The sequence below is a fragment of the Triturus cristatus genome, chromosome 12 (genome assembly GCF_964204655.1).
Source record: "Triturus cristatus chromosome 12, aTriCri1.1, whole genome shotgun sequence".
NCBI lineage: Eukaryota > Metazoa > Chordata > Amphibia > Caudata > Salamandridae > Triturus > Triturus cristatus.
Genome location: NC_140595.1, coordinates 224,766,669 through 224,782,811, shown reverse-complemented (window position 1 = coordinate 224,782,811; position 16,143 = coordinate 224,766,669). Strand labels below are relative to the sequence as shown.

Sequence of the window (16,143 nt, the reverse complement as noted above, 5' to 3'; positions counted from 1 at the left end):
GAAAATTAGCTGCCCTCTCTAGACCATGCGCTTAATCGCAACAACCTTGCTACTTGATTTTTTTTTTTTACGGTGGCAGTTCATTTAAAATGTTTTGCTAAGATTGGTTTCGAAGTTAAGCTTGTCCATAAAGTCCACAAAGACCTCTATTAATTTTTTTAAAGCCATTCGGGGTTCTGGAATAAGGAATGTGTTGTCTGCATGAAGGAGTATTGGCATGGGTTAAGTCTTAGCTTATGGGTATGTCCATTGCCGTTTCAACAAACCACTTAGCCAGATCAATTGCATATAAAATAATCAAGGTGGGAGCATGGAACATCCCTGATGTACCTTGCCAGATGATTTGATTGGGCTGGTGCATTTTCCTTTCTCTGCAAACCTCACGAGGTAGAACAATCTATGTGCAATGCTCTGAGGAAATCCACCAGATCCTTGTCTAATCCCTTAGCCAAAAGGTTAGTCCATAGCTTTGATCTGTTTACACTGTCAGACTGATGACAAACCCATAAATGACAGTTATATGGGGCAGGATTTTGTATTAGTATATTTACTAACTACCAAATATAGATTCAGGCATTGTTGTAAAGTACCAACGTCTTTTCTAAACCTATACTAAACGTCTGCCAAGATTTATTCTGCAGTCCAGGTCATTATTCTGTCCATGACCGCATGCCCTATGACTTTAATAATTGAATTCAACAATGAAATTGAGTGATGGCATCCTGAATCATCCCAGTTGCCACTTTTACAAATAGAAACTATTGTGGCTGATCTCCATGATTGCGGTAATCCTGCTTTACAGGCTAGATTTATAACATTGGTAAGGAGAGATGCCCATAGCTGAATCTCTCTGTATAAATCCATAGGGACCACCATCTGGACCCGAGGCTTTATTTGAGGGACCCCTCTTGATAGCTGATGTGACTTCAGCCAGCATAAATTCAATTAAGAGTGCGAAAAGAGGGGTAGCTGTCTAACACACATCAATGTTCCCTTCCAAGGTGTCATTTATTTTTCTAAATTTCTCTACCCATGCACCAGGTGAAATGTTTGATTCCTGACTAGCATGCCTAAGGTTTTGATTGAATTAGCTATTTTACAGAAGCTAACGTGAAACTGACATGAAACTACTAAGGCTTCCCAGTACTCTGTCTTCAACTCGTTCTTTCTGTTTTTTACATGCTTGTTTATAGTCGATTCTACAATGGGTGATTGGAAGTCTATCTTTGGGTTCCTTTATTGCAGTATTAAGTCACCTACATGTAGCTCTGCACGTCTTACTGAACCACACATTATGCTCCTGATTAGATTTTTTAATAATTCTCATAAGAAGGTCCTGAATTGCTCCATCCAGCATACCGAAAATGGCATTGGCATCCTCTGGGATGATGTCTAATGATCAACAGCTAAGCACGTTATCCGAATTGTTCCTAATTAACTTTTGGTGCAAATGAGTCATATCAGCCCCCTTCCTTACTAGCCTTCTGCCATTGTCTCAGTTTGACCCGATCCTCAGTTCTCACAAATGTTCTGTCGTTTGAGGTAGTCTGGATTATGGTCACTATAAATATTTGGGTTGATAGATGATGTTAAAATGCAGTGACTAAGTGATCTTGAGACAAAAACATAATCTATAGTTGAGGCTCACATATGTCCCACAAACATAGAGAGCGTGGCATCACCAGCTTTACTGGGTTCTAAGCCATTACATTAATCAAATTGTGCTAGATAGTTAATTAATGATTTCCCTCAATAGTCCTCATAAGTAGGGCAAACATTTTAATAAAAACAGATATAAGGATTAACATAAGAGCACAGAGTTCCATTTCCCAACTTGGAATTAAAATCACTCCTCACAAAGAGATGGTATCCTTCCCATAGATCAATATTTAAATTAGGCAGTTTCTCGATAAAATTCAATAAGCTGCAAAAATGTGGGTTATTGATACCCGAAAAAATAATTTTTATTAAAACCACGTTAAATGTCTATTTAAAAAAAAAAGGCTTGCATCAGTGGGTTGTTAACTGGCAGCTCCATTATAGTGCAGGGTATTGTAGTTGTAAACCAGCAGGCCGGTCATGCTTTGGCTCTGCCAGAAGAGGATGCAATTGCTAACTATATCCTCGATAGTCCATGTTTCTTGTAACAAGATAATGTTAAATACTCTGGTTAATTCTAGGCAGTTTTCATCCTTTTATTTATAAGACATACAACGTTCCAGCGGGCTATTTTAATGTTAGCAGATTGGTTTATTCCTTCTGGACCCGATACAGATGACCGTGGTCAACAGGCTCCATAATCAGATTTGCTGTAAGCTCTAAATGTCAGTCATTATCTATTTAATCTGCTAGTAACTCAAATCTATTTAGGGTTGTAGTTTGTGCACTAATAGATGGTTGGGCTGTAGATGGCTAAATAATGCTAGACTTGAAAATCGGGCCAGATGGAGGCACTTTGGATGTCAAATGTCTCATTAAAATAAAAAAATAAAAGAGCACAGCGGCAGAGCTTTAATTTACCTAGTGGAAAAATCAGAAGCTTTCAGGACTCCCTCCCCAGCCAATAAGGGATATCTAAAATCACCCATCACACAGTACCCCTATATTGACTTTGCCAAGGGGTCTTACCAGGCTACTCTATTCACCATTAGACTGTCACAATAATTATTAAGATTATATCTTGAATTTCTATTTAGCCAAACTGCAACTTTATATATAAGTTGTATTTCAGGAGGGAACGCTGTGCTTTCTACTGCAATGCTGATTCAGTTGTAGCCTGTGTGCCAGGTTGCTGCCATGAAAATTGCTACATGCCTTTCTGGCCATATCCCGTGTGTGGAGTAAGGAGGGTGACCTGGAATACCAGGTAGGGCCACCAGGAGAAAGACCAGGAGCGTGGTCTGGTGGAGACAGTCGTTGAGAGGAAGGAGCCACCATGAGGATATGAGCCAGGAGCATTGAATTTACCACCCCCACATGTGGGGAGGATCCAAGGAAATATATCTGCATTAGAGAGAAGCATTAGGGACACTCAGCTGTCTCCGCCGGATAATAATAATAATAATACTGGAGCTTGTATAGCGCGACAGCTACCTCAAACAGAGGTGTCCGGCGCTGTCCCGGTTCACCTGTGAAGAAATAGAGGACACCCAACCGCTCATCCGCAGGGTCACATGTGCGATACTCACCGGAGACAGCTGCTGCAATCTCTGCACCCACAAGGAGGATGCTTTCAGAGACCTCGGTTGGGCTGGTCCTGCTGGTGTAAGACCGATTGAGGGGCTTGAACTCTGACTCCAATTAATGTGAAAAGTGTTCCAGCACCACACTGCTATATGGCAGGCTAGAAGGCCCCGGGGGTACTTGCCTGCCTTATAGCACTGTGGTGCTGGAACACTTTTGACATTAATTGGAGTCAGAGTGGGACACCTGAGACTCAAAATACTAGTGGGGTTAACCTGAATGTCGCCTGTAGTGGTGGGGAATAACCACTCCCTTTTTTGTAGAGCAAGTATTTGTCTGCCTCCCCCTCGGAGAAGCCTTGGACTGCTCGACCTGCACTATAGCAGAGAGTCAAGTGCCTAAAGGGTTCTAGGCCCAGGTCCTCAGGAACCATAGTAGGTTGGGTCCCTGGACTTCAGGAATAAAAGACCTCAACCCCCACAGTTGGCCTAGTAGCTTTCAATTGCCCTGTTGCATTCTGAACTGAGTTCTGACACTGGGCAGACTAGTACTCAATGTCCTCTCCACTAGCTACCAGGCATGTATCCTTGGTTCCAGAGAGAATATCCTTAGGCTTAAGGCACTTCCTCTCAACCATAGTGTGGAAGGCTCCAGTATCTCTGAGGGCTGGCGAGTTCCTCCCATTTATACGAACGTTCTTTACAAACCTCATTGTGTATAATTAATGTGCTTTCGAGCATCTGGGTGCCCTTTCCTAGATCTCCATAGCTACTAGGTTGAACGTAACCAGGCCCTCTCTGGCTCCTTCACCTACATGTGACATGCTTTCTATCACAGGTGCTGCTTTTTTCAGGATCTTTTACATGACAATTCCTCTTGAAGTGTCCCACATATTGCCACTTATAGCAAATCACCACCTTGAACATTGAAGAACCTCCTTGTCTTCCCTTCTCATGATGCTCCTTCCTGGCCACATTACCATTCACATTTCGATGGCCCTTCCTCTAGTCCCAATGGAATTTTCCTGGCCCTTACCCACTGTTTTGGAACTAATCTGTGCAGAGCTCCTCTGCCCCTTCGGCTGGGAACCCGGGTGCTCAAGGCCCTTGCGAACTCTGTTAGCTAATCATTTGTCAGCCAGTGCTACAAGCTTCTCTGGCCCCCTCTGTCATATCAGACAGGCATTGCCTAAGAGGGGTAGGGCACTCCTCGGAGTCGCTCTTCCACAATCAGCTGTTTAAGGGACTGAAAGTCCTTGGCCTCTTTCCCTCTTACCAACTCATTCCCATCAAGCAGTACACCATGACTCCAGGTCTCAAGTGGAACACTATCCACTCTCTTGCAGTCCTAGAACCTCTGAAGGTACTGAGCTGGCCTCAGCTCAAACTATCTAATAAAAAACTCCTTCATTCACTCTTAGACCATCTGGTCTGCCACAGGCAACCTTCCAATGACAGCTGTTCCTTGTAATGAAATGTGTCCCATCAAGGCAGCTGCCATAGGCATATCATTCAAGGCCTGCACCTTACAAGCCACCTCAAAGCTCACAAGCCATTCCAAAATATCCTGACCTTTTTCATAAACATGCACAAGCTTTTTTGGAATCTTTGCCACAACCTGGCCTGAACTGCATGTGGAGTCACTTCTCTCAGATGGAGTTGTCATTGCTCCAGTACTAAGTTTCTCCCTTTCACCAGCTGGAAATCTGTAGGCGGTGTTTCTACCTTTCATGATGTATAAGGCGATCATCAAGACAAAAGCGAGGCAAGGAATAGTATAGAATATTTGGACACAGTTTTTTGTGCTCTGGTGATGGTGCCGTTTTCCTCATCAGTGGATTTTTTTTCCCTACAGCTCAATTCAGGTATTCTACACTAGTTGTGGACAACTCTGAATATACTTTACCACACAGAATATTTACAGTCCGCAATCAAAATTCCTGTGCTCTCTTTTGTCCTGATGATGACCTTCTAAATCATGAAAGGTCAAAACGCCGTTGACAGAATTCCGGCTGAGGAAAATACCCACTGTGCCATATGAACTTTTGATCTATCTACCATCTTGCTCAAAGAAATTGGAGTATTATTACTTTTCGCTGTTGTTTTGTTTTCTGTATATCACTTTGCACTGTTCACATGTACTTCTCACGCACTGTTCACATTTCACATTGAGCACTCTTTTTATTTTATACTTCATGCTGCCATCAAACTAGACTATATACATATTTTTGTATGTACGAAAACATTAAATGTTTCTTCTTTAGATTGTTGCTGGCCATATTTATTCTCCAATTAACTTTTATGTGCAATATAAAAATATGTAAATTCAAGACATACATTTTTGCCTATAGTCTTTGAGCAGAAAGGCCCCTTGTACCTAAGAAAAAGGCTTAAGGCCTACTGTCAGTGTAGATCCTTGAGGTCTACTGCTCAAAATCTCCTGAAAACTCCTAGGGTTCTCAAGGCCGGAAGAGGGGGAAAGATTCTTTGTGTCTCTAACTGCGAAACTCTGGAACTCTCTTCCGATAGCCCTTCTTTACACCCCCTCTGACTCTGTCTTTTGGAAAAGCTTGAATACATTTCTTTTCAATACTTAGGTCTGTATCTTGTGATCTGGTCACCTTTCAGTTTTTTCGGGACCTTGCTGCTAGCGCCAGGAAGCTTCCTCTGAAGCATCTGCGCACTTTAAAAATCCTATTGTATTACATTGTTCTGGAGTATTGTATGAATGTTGCAAACTATTTATGTAAAATTATCCCCCTCGAGACATTGCTATGAGATACTAATTTTCCTCCGGTCCCATTGGGCTTATGGGTGACCCCTGGGGTTTATATCAGTAAAGATATGCTGCATGACTTTACCAGAGAAAGTCAGCTGTGTACCACTGGGGAGCACTAAGTAAGCTTGTCAAAAACTAGTTCAGGCAGCTGCCATTATCGGTTAGTAGAGTAATTACCTAGTTATGGTGGCTGAGGCTACACACACTGAAAGGAGTGCCACTTTGGGAGTATGCCTGTCATCCAGTGGAAGTCAGCACTTTGTTGATGAGCAACAAACCAAAATCATGTAGAAACCATGTCAGAAGATGCACAATGCAGTTTTCCTGCAAAAGAAAATATATCTGGTCTGCCAAGATGATGGAAAGATGTGTAGATTGTAACATGTACACTGCACCAGAAGTTGTAGACCCCACAGTGCAATACCACACTTGCGTAACATAAAGTCCCCCAAAAATGAGCCATGGAAATGGTCCTTATGAAAATCCCAGGAAAGGCTGGCAGAAGCATAGTTCTGTCAAAATCATCTGAAACTATATTAACTGATAATGTGGATTACCATTAGTTGTGAATGACCATGCTTTGTCACCCGACCTACTGGTATTTTGTAAGTATGGTTATAGGGTCCACATGTAGTTGCCGATAGAGAGCCTAAAGATCTTAATAATTCTGACCAGCAAACCCAGCAACAGGCATGATGCACAATAAGTCGAAAATTGTGATGGTACTGTCCAAGAATACATTCTGTAGTTGGAAAAATAGGCTTAAGTACTCACATTTTCTCATCGAAGAATAATATTCTTTTAATGGCTCCAGATAACACAGTGTGCATATCTACTTCTACATCTGTTTCATACCTACAATCTGTAGGGCACTATTTGTAGTCCCAATACAAAGATGGGCATGCATAGATGGTTGAACCTTTTTCAGGAGGCTCACAAAAGCTAGGTCTATTAATGACTGCCACAATCTACCGTAGACCAAGAGCAGCTGTAATCAGGGCCTTCATTGGCAAAGCTATTGTGTGTTTCTGAAGGCTTTTCTTTGCCCACATTATAAAGTTAAAGTGTATTATGTGAATCCCAAACGTTTCAGTTCTTAAAATTAGTTTAAAAAATAATTGCATTGGTAAAGTAGTTCCAGCAACTACTTGAGTCCTAACCATAGGCCATCATCTCATCCATGTCGTTTTAGAAGGCTTGCATGACTTTCAGAGGGACCTGTGCCCTCTGTGCCCCTGTTTGTCAAAGCCAACACCACAACAATTGGAGGCAGGTTTCCATATATGTTACTGAACCATTATCACCCAGGTATCAGTGATTCTAATTATTGTTAGCCAAAGTTTCAAGTTGGAATATTTCACAGCTTGTCTCTTCATTTTCTCATTTGATGGAATCATATTTCAATTCTCCCAGTTGGTAGGATTATCCTAGGTAGTTCATGTTACTAACCAAAATCAGCATTACCAATTTGTTTCATTTGTTGACATTTCAAAATGGTAGTGCTTATGTTACAAAAATGTGTCTAACGGTTGTGTCATACAGGTAGGAAATACACAACATAGTAATTCACACATAGTGGTTCATAGGAAACTTGCTGCTTGGATGCTTGATGGACTGTGTAGCTGGGGGTTTCTTGAGTAAGAGAAAGTGGTTCTTGAGGACTACTGTGAAGGTGTGCAGGATTGTAGTTAAGCTTAGCTCCATTCGCCTTGTGCGCTCATCTCTGTAAACTCTTCATTTACCGTTTGAACTTGCTAGGTTTGTGGGTGCCGATTTGGCTCCTGAGGAGGTACCTCAGTGGTATTTAGTGCAACTGAGATAAAGCTCACATTGCGTTTTGTGACCGCTTCTCATCAGCCAAGTTTCCCATCCTCTGACTGTCTGCACAAAGCTGTGTGCTTGGCGCAGACCGTCACCTTACAAAGGTCATCTCAAGCAAGCTGACAGAAAAGGTGAAGGGCGTTTTTGAAGCCTGGCTTGGTGGTGTGATCTAAAGTAGGGTCCAATGATATCTTGAAATTGTTGCAGTATACTATTCAGCCAGAGTAGCCAGAGCGAGTTCTATCCAGAATCTTTTGTTACCTCTTTTAATCCCTGTATTGTACATTGTGAAGACTGGGTTGATCAAGTATAACCCATTCTCAGTTACCATTGTTAGAAACTTTTAGAAACCCTTAGATTTTTATTGTGCATTAAATGGACACACCTGCTAATACATCGGCTAGTCATAAAACATTTTTAATGTTTTTTTTTGGGTAACTTGCTAATATTTTATGTCACGTGTGTGCCTGGCAAACATGCAGTATCTGATACTGTTATAGAGGCATTTGACATTCCAAGATCTGAACACTACTAGCTGAAATATGAACATGAAGCATGTGGAACAGAAAACTATTTTTCTGCTTAGTAAAACACCACATCAACAGCGCATCACAGCAGGCAGCCAAGTAACACCTTATGTATTTTCACAATCTTTCCAGTCTGTTGTAGAATACACATCACTAATATTCCATAGCGAGATGTTGTATTATACATCTTTCCTTTATACTAATTGATATTAATAGAAAAATTGAGAAACTAAAATTATCAATAACAAAATCCCCAACTGAAAATCAATGGACATCGAGTAAAGCACAGAAGTTAGAACTAATTATTTTTAATGTAAAACATAGGCATGTAATATCCACCCTGTGATTCATCCTCTTCTGAACCTTCCTAGATGTTCTTTCATATTTCCTTGAACCTTTAGATAGACCCTCACTATTTTCTCAGGTTCAAGCTACTTCTGTTATTCTCCTTGTACTTGACAGTTCTTCAAGTTAAAAATGCGGCCATATTTTAACCACATCTAAAGGCCAAGTTGTCCCAGACTTCTCTTTTCTTCACTCAGGAACCTCAACTATAGCCATTTGCTCTTCATTAGCTTTAGTGAAACTCACAACCTTCCTGCTATCAAATAAAGCTGTTCTGTCGAATCATTTCTTACCTCATTTTCTCCTATGCTCCATTAGTGTTCATACTTACTAGGACTATGCTCCCTCACATCCACCATAGACTCCCTCCCTGTAGAAGCATGAAGAGGCATTCAGTATGTCGCATTTCTGTTTTATATATCTTCTCTCCAATTATTAACTGAGCTCCTAGCAATGTGTATGCTCTGTTTCACTATCCTTTTAAACTTTTCTGCCAAAGCATTGCTTTCATGATGATATAGCACACTCCTTTGTCAGATAAACTTTCATCTAGTTAGAAATTAGCAGAAATCCATTATCTGTCAGCTTTTTTATTTCGCTTTTTTTGTCCTCATTGTGCAATATTTTGGAGGTGGAGGTGTCGGGGGGGGGGGGGGGCCTTGACCCATCTGTTCAGAAAAAGGGTCTTTCCCTGGGTAAGCACCGGTGTGTGCGTGAATATTCTTGCCCCTTCCTTCTGTTGGGGCACCTTTATGTCTGCTTCCAGCGTAAATCGTTTTCGGGGAGGGGGGGGAGGGGTTGGGGGGTGGAGCTGGTCCTTTTGACTACTCATTCAAGACCCTGCTTGAAGATTTTATTGCATTGCCTAATCATAGGACAGTTATGACACAAACCTTCATTTTCAATTTGGCTGATTGTGTTGTTCCAAGATGTTCCAAAATTTATATTTTTTACCTGTGTTTACCCTTCGAGTAGAAGCTAGCCATTCTTTATGTGTTGGAAGTATATTTTCCACCCATTTAATGCATATTTCCCTTCTAGCTAACAGTATCAACAGGAAAAGGAGGTTTTCCTGATCTTTGTTCAGTTTCGGTAATTTGAGTTATGGTGACCTATCCCAAAAATAACAAGAACTATGCTTACCTCCACTGGTTGACCCAACATCTTGAAAAAGGACTTACCCGCTTCTTTCCAGAATTCCTCAAGCTGGGGGCACTGCCGAAACATATGTAGGTCGGTTGCTCCTTCTTCCCCTCATCTTGGGCAGCTTCTCACCTTCTGTTTGTTGAGCTTGAATAGCCTCTTTGGTGACCAGTGCGCTCTGTGTGCCTTAAGCAGGTGATTTTTTCTCAGGGGAGCAGATTTCACATTTCGCCAACATGTAGCCATTGATACTTGCCATTTATGTTGGACATCCAGCTCCGGCTGTTCTTTCCCCCAGATCTTGCTCGGAATTTTGTATTCTTCTTCCCCTGCCTGTATTAGGGCGCAGTACCAACGTGAGATTTTTTTTTTAATGGGCCTGTTTTCCTGAAATATTTTCTCGAGTTCACCAGTCCCTAATTCTTCTTCTCTGAGGCTCTTTACCCAGCTGGTTAGTTGGTAGTATTTGAATCTTGCCAGAGTGCCTTTGGTCTTTTTGCTATGAGTACTTCCCATTCGATGAACGAGTTGTGTTCTATTAGTTGGCCCCATTTGATTATGCCTTCTTCCCTCAGGAGGGTTGCTAACTTGTCCCTAAGACACTCCGGGGTTCCAGGGGAGTCCCAGATTGGAGCGAATTCACTATAGTATAGGATCTTTAGAGTACTTCTTATCTGATATCATAGTTTTGCGGCCAACCAGAGAGTCTTCAGCTTTATTTTTCTTTAAATATTTGGGGTGCCCAAATTTGTAGAGGCAGTGATTTCCTTCTGTATTGACTAGTGCCTGTAAGTGTACGGGGTATACATCGAATCTTTCCAGTAGTTTTTGTGTGTATTTGAATTGAAAAGCGCTGCAGTATTCCAAAATATCAGGGCTTGCGAGCACCCCTCTTCCTTTTTCCTTCTCAGCTTTTTTCAGGCGATTCTTGTCCCTTTTGCGACCCAAATGAAGCTGCTTAGTTCTCCTTGCAACTTTTTTAACCATTCTACTTTGAATTCTAATGGGATGGTACTGAATAGATATGTACATTTTGGCAGTACTGTCATTTTGATTGTTTGATTTTCCCTTGAAGATCAGAGGGAGACTTCCCCAGACTTTGAGTAGCTTTCTTACTTCTTTAAGAATTCGGCTAAAATTCACACTGGCTATTTTCTCTATATCTTTTATAAGGTTCACCCCGAGATATCTTATTTTTTCTTTCACCATCGGATTCTTAGATTCGTTGTTCCACTCTAAGATTTCTGATTTTGTTTGGTTTATCATGTAGCCTGAGACTTTCCTGTATTGTTCCAGGATATCTTCTATTTTTGGGAGTGATCCCGCTAGATCACTAGTAAATACCATCAGATCATCTTCATACAATGCTATCTTTTTCTCTCAGCCTTGGTATTTAATGGTATTATCTCCTGTTTATTTATTAGCATACATGCTAATGGCTGATGTATAGATTAAAAAGTAGCGGGGATAGAGGGCAGCCTTGTCGTGTACCTCTTAATTGTTAGCCTGTCTGTAAGACTGTCATTGACCAGGACCTTCGCCGAGGGTTTTTTATAGATTCGTTTTATTGCATTTTGAAAAGTATCCCCAAGATTGAATTTTACTAGTGTTCTGCTTAAAAAAGGCCAGCTAACTCTTTCAAATGCTTTAGCTGCATCGAAGGTTATAATTGATAAGGGGATAGATTGATAAGTTGCTACGTCTATTGCGCTTATCAGTTTGTGAGTTAGTTCTTGTATTTGTCTTCCTCTAATAAAACCTTTTTGGTTTGGGTGTACTAGGGATCCAGACACTTTTGGCTAGTATTTGTGTGTATATTTTATAGTCTGCATTTAAGAGTGAGATGGGCCTATACAACTTGCATTTTACTGAGTCTTTCCCCGGCTTCAATAAGATACTGATAATTGCATCGTTCCAGGAGTCTGGTAGGTCCCTTTTAGCTAAAAAGATGTCATTCAGGAGCTCTGTCAGGGGGGTGACCAGCACCTCTAGTAAATTTACATATAGCTCATTCGGGAGTGCGTTGGGCCGGCTGCTTTCCCCTTTTTTTAGGCCTTTGATTACTTCCGCAACCTCCTCTCTTGTGATATCTTGGTTGAACTCCACTCTTTGTTCCTGGAACGCAGAAGGAAGTGTTATCTTGTCCAGTAAGCTGAGGTCTCTAATTTGGAAAGGTTATCAAAAAAGTTTGTAAACGCTTATTTGATCTCGGTGTCCTCTGAACTATATATAGGATGGTCTCCTCTTTGTATACTTGCTACCCTGTTGCGCGTTAACTCTGTTTTCCAGGCTAGTAGCTTGCCACATCCTTTGCTATATTCGTAATGCGAGAGTTTGCTTGCCTCCCATCTATTCCTAACGATTGCTTCCAGTATGTCTGAGAGGTCTTCTTTCTTTGCTTTTTTAGTTTCTTCTAGCCTGCATATTTCCTGCGGGGTTTTCTCCTTAGCTGCTACTTCTTCCAAAGTTTTTATTTCTTTTTCCAATCGCTTAATGCGGGTCCTTATGTTCTTATTTTTATATGCTGCAAGATTAGTTATTTTCTTTCTGATAACAGCTTTATATGCATCCGATGAAATTTGTTTCGAGGTCCCTTCTTTATTCAGCTGAAAGAATAAGTCTGTCTGTCTGTTTTGCTAATGCTTCTATATGGAGGGGATATGTGAAAATACCCCGGTCTACTGTCCACCTCGAACTGGAGGAGGTAATTTTTGGCAAGAGACACAGTGAGACTGCTGAGTGTTCAGAAAGATGGGCAGGTATACGTTCTATCTTTTGGATAATATTGGTTAAGCTTCTGTCTATCAGAAAGAGGTCTATTCTAGACGCGCGTCCAAGCTTTTTATTTTGAAATATAAATCTGTGGGTCTTATCTCCTTTCTCTTTCTGGGAGAGGAGTTGGCCTAACGGCTAGGGCAGTCGACCTCGAACCTGGGGAACCGGGTTAGAGTCTCGGCAATGGCGCTGAACATCCTGTGATTCTGCGCAAATCAATTCATCTCCCCGTGCCTAACAAAAAAATAAAATAAATGATGAATGTGTCCTCATGTAACGCAACTGGTGCTATGTAAAGCACTCTAATACCCGATACCCGGTCAAGTTCTCGCTATATAAAACTCTGTAAAATAAATAAACTCCAGATATCTGTGATCCCTAGATCTTTAATACATAAACCGACCCACTCTCTCATTTTAGGTAGATTAGCACTGTTCCTGGCTGAGAGTCGATCCTCTTTAGGGTCTAGTATCATATTGAAATCACCTCCCATTATTATGGGTGACTGAGCGGTCAGAAGTTGGGAATATACCTTTTGGAGCGGTGCGGGGTCATCCATATTGGGCCCATAATATCACACAATTGTATACAAGTAATTGTATATCCTAGATTTCACGATTGCCCATCTCCCTTTTTTTTATCTACTTCTGCTGATTCGATTTTTGCATTGAGGGATTTCTTAAACAGGATCGCCACTCCCTTTGTACAACATTCTTGATTTGTGCATACATATGCATCCACCCATTTCTGGTATTTGACTTTTTCTGCCCATTCTTCCTTTAGAAGGTGTGTCTCTTGCAGTATTGTTATTTCGCGGTCAATTGCTTTCAAGTATTCTAAGCTCTTTTACCTTCATTTTTTTATTCTAAGGCCATTTATATTCCAAGAGAGGATGTTAACTGCCATCAAATAATTTCCTCTAGTACCTCTTTGATGTGATCTCTGGATCTTCTCCGGGGTTCCTGCCACCTCAGGATTGCTTTTATTGGACTCTTTTTTTTGTTGTTGTTTTTGTTGTCCTCTATTATGCTCCCCACCTTGTGCATCTTTTTTTTTGTTTCCCAAAATTTTTCTAAGTGACTTTCTTGCCTTGCCTCCCCCCCCCACCCCCCCCCCCCCCCCACTGCCTGGAGAAGCCTCCCTTTTCCTTTCTCTGAGCAAGATTCTGTACATTAGAGCCATTTACTCTTCAGGTGAATTTATTTATTGTCTTTCCCAGTTTTAGGAGTGGTCTTTTTGTTGTGCTTTTATGCGTTCTATGAAGCACTCAACCTCTTTCGGGTCTATTATGTTGTGCATCTTGTTATCTCACATAATGTTCAGTGAGGCTGGGAAGCGCATCTGAACTGTTGCACCCAAAGATTTCAGTTGCTGCATGAACTGGCCTAGTTCCCATTCTTGAGTTGTTTTGGAGATGTCGGATCTGATTCTGCATGACCAGTCCTCTTTTGTAAAAGAACCTCCCTTAAGACCTTCATTTAAAATTCTCTCTTTGAGGGTTTAAGTCTTGAAATTTATTCATATTTTTCTCGGATTCTTCCTTATTTTCCCTTTCCAAAATGGGTCGCGGTGTATTCTTTGGATGTCATCCGGGAGGTTAACCGATTTCGCCCCAGGAATTATTCTTTCAAGCAAATGGCTGTGAAGCTTTTTTTATTTTCCCCCTCTAGGCCATCTGGGACATTAAGGATTCTGAGGTTATTCCTTCTGGCTTGATTTTCCAACGACTACATTTTATCTCTGATGTCTTTTTCTTTTGTCTTTAGCAATTTTATTTCTTTATGATTTACCTCAACTTTTTTGTTCAGTGTATCCACTGCATGTACTACTAATTAAACTCTATCCATAGCATGTTGATCTTCTGGCCTAAAGCCTCGCAAGCTCCCTGTATTGTCATTTGGTTCTTTTCTGATGTTGCAAAATTAGTCCACATCTCAATCATCATTGTTTCCATTAACTTCTCGGTGTTGGTTAGCTGTGGTTGGATTTGTTGTTCTACTGGTTGTTCTACAGGTTGTGATCTGGGTTCGCCATATGCCTGGTTCTCTGAACCTGGTTGCTGATGCTCTGTTGTTATTAATGCCTGGTGCCTGTTACTTTCCATTGTTTCTGGGGTTCCCTCTTCCCTAGAGCTTCCTTTCTGGTTCCCCCTCTGCTCAGTGTTGCTACCCCTTTGTTTCTCCTGGACTTTAAAGTAAGACCTTAGTGAAGGGGTAATTTTCTGTTTAATGCTTGAGCCAGGTTCTCCTAGTTTTGGTTGGTTTGCCCTAGACAGAAGAGCTTGTGGTTGCCCTGATGCGTGAGCTTTACTTTTTCTTGTGCTTTTTGGGGCTATAGTAGTTATATTGGATAGCTCCTTCTGGAGCACTTGAGATACTTTAGGAAAGAGATGCCTGCTTCTAAGGCAGTAACTGTTTCCACTCACCTGCCCCTGATCTGAACCTAAGCTTGTTGTAGTGGGGGGGGGGGGAAGGGGGTAGTACAGATTTTATTTTCCCACCCCCTTTACAGCTCTCTGTTCCTGCCAATGTCTTGGTGCGCAGTGGGGACCTTAAGCCTTTGATTTCCCCCCCCCCTTGCCCGATCTTTAGTCTGGTCTCGTGCCCCCTCTCACTTACCCCTTGCTTGTGGTAGCTTTGCAATCCTCGATAGCCTTCTTTGTTCCCCAGCCAGGTATGTCTTCAGCACGCCGCCTTCGGTGCTTGGCAAATACCTGGAGTCCTTTCCTTTTGCAGCCAGTACTGGAGCTTTCCCCCGGAACAACACTCTTGCGGCGGCCCCCCTACTGTTGCGGCATGCCGTAATTGTTTCTGCCCACACTCCCCGTGCCCAGACCTTGCTGCGGCACGCGGCCACCCCCTCAGGATCAACTATCTCGATCCTGATCTCGATCTACTCTCTCGGAACTCAGAGACCGCCTGCTCCGATGTGCTCCGCTGCTTAAAAAAACAGGTATTGGGTACCTTGATACCCCCTCTTTTCCCACTTCTCTGGGTGTTTGCTGTTGTCTAGAGTGAGAGCTATATCTGGGAATTGCCACTCCTTTACTGTACTTAATCTTGCATTGTTACAACCTCATAGTATGCTGAAGGGCTCGGAACTCCCAACCGATCACATAAGCCGGCCGCCATCTTCTCCCCACCCATTCATCTCATTATCTGTCAGCTTTGCAGTTGGAGAACTTTCTCTTGAAAACTATTTTTGATTAACTATTTTTTATTGCTTTTATTCATTTACATTGCATCAAACAATACATTTCAGTATTCTGCAGTTGTAGAAATAAAAGATACATGACATTGTTTCCAGCTGTCATAGTATTAAGTATTCCAACTACTTAGACCCAAGCCATAGTCCCCAAAGTCTAGTGTGTTTCTGGTGACATCTCCTGGTTGTGTAGAAGGACTCCTCCTGTTGAGCACACCAGTTCATTACCTAGCCCACTCATGGAGCGGAGGGCGGGGTCAGGAGCCCTCCACTACTGGGCTGTATCCCCCTTCACTATCATTGTGTTTAGATCCACAAAGATTCTTTTCCCTTGGTTGCCACTAAAAACCCCTTAAGTTCCCAAAAA

General features: G+C 41.8%; 1 protein-coding gene across 4 annotated transcripts in view; it reads left to right on the top strand.

Annotated features, from left to right (window-relative positions):
* WDR59 (WD repeat domain 59) overlaps nucleotides 1-16,143 on the top strand; it is a 766,237-nt gene that overhangs the window by 54,416 nt on the left and 695,678 nt on the right. The window lies entirely within an intron of this gene.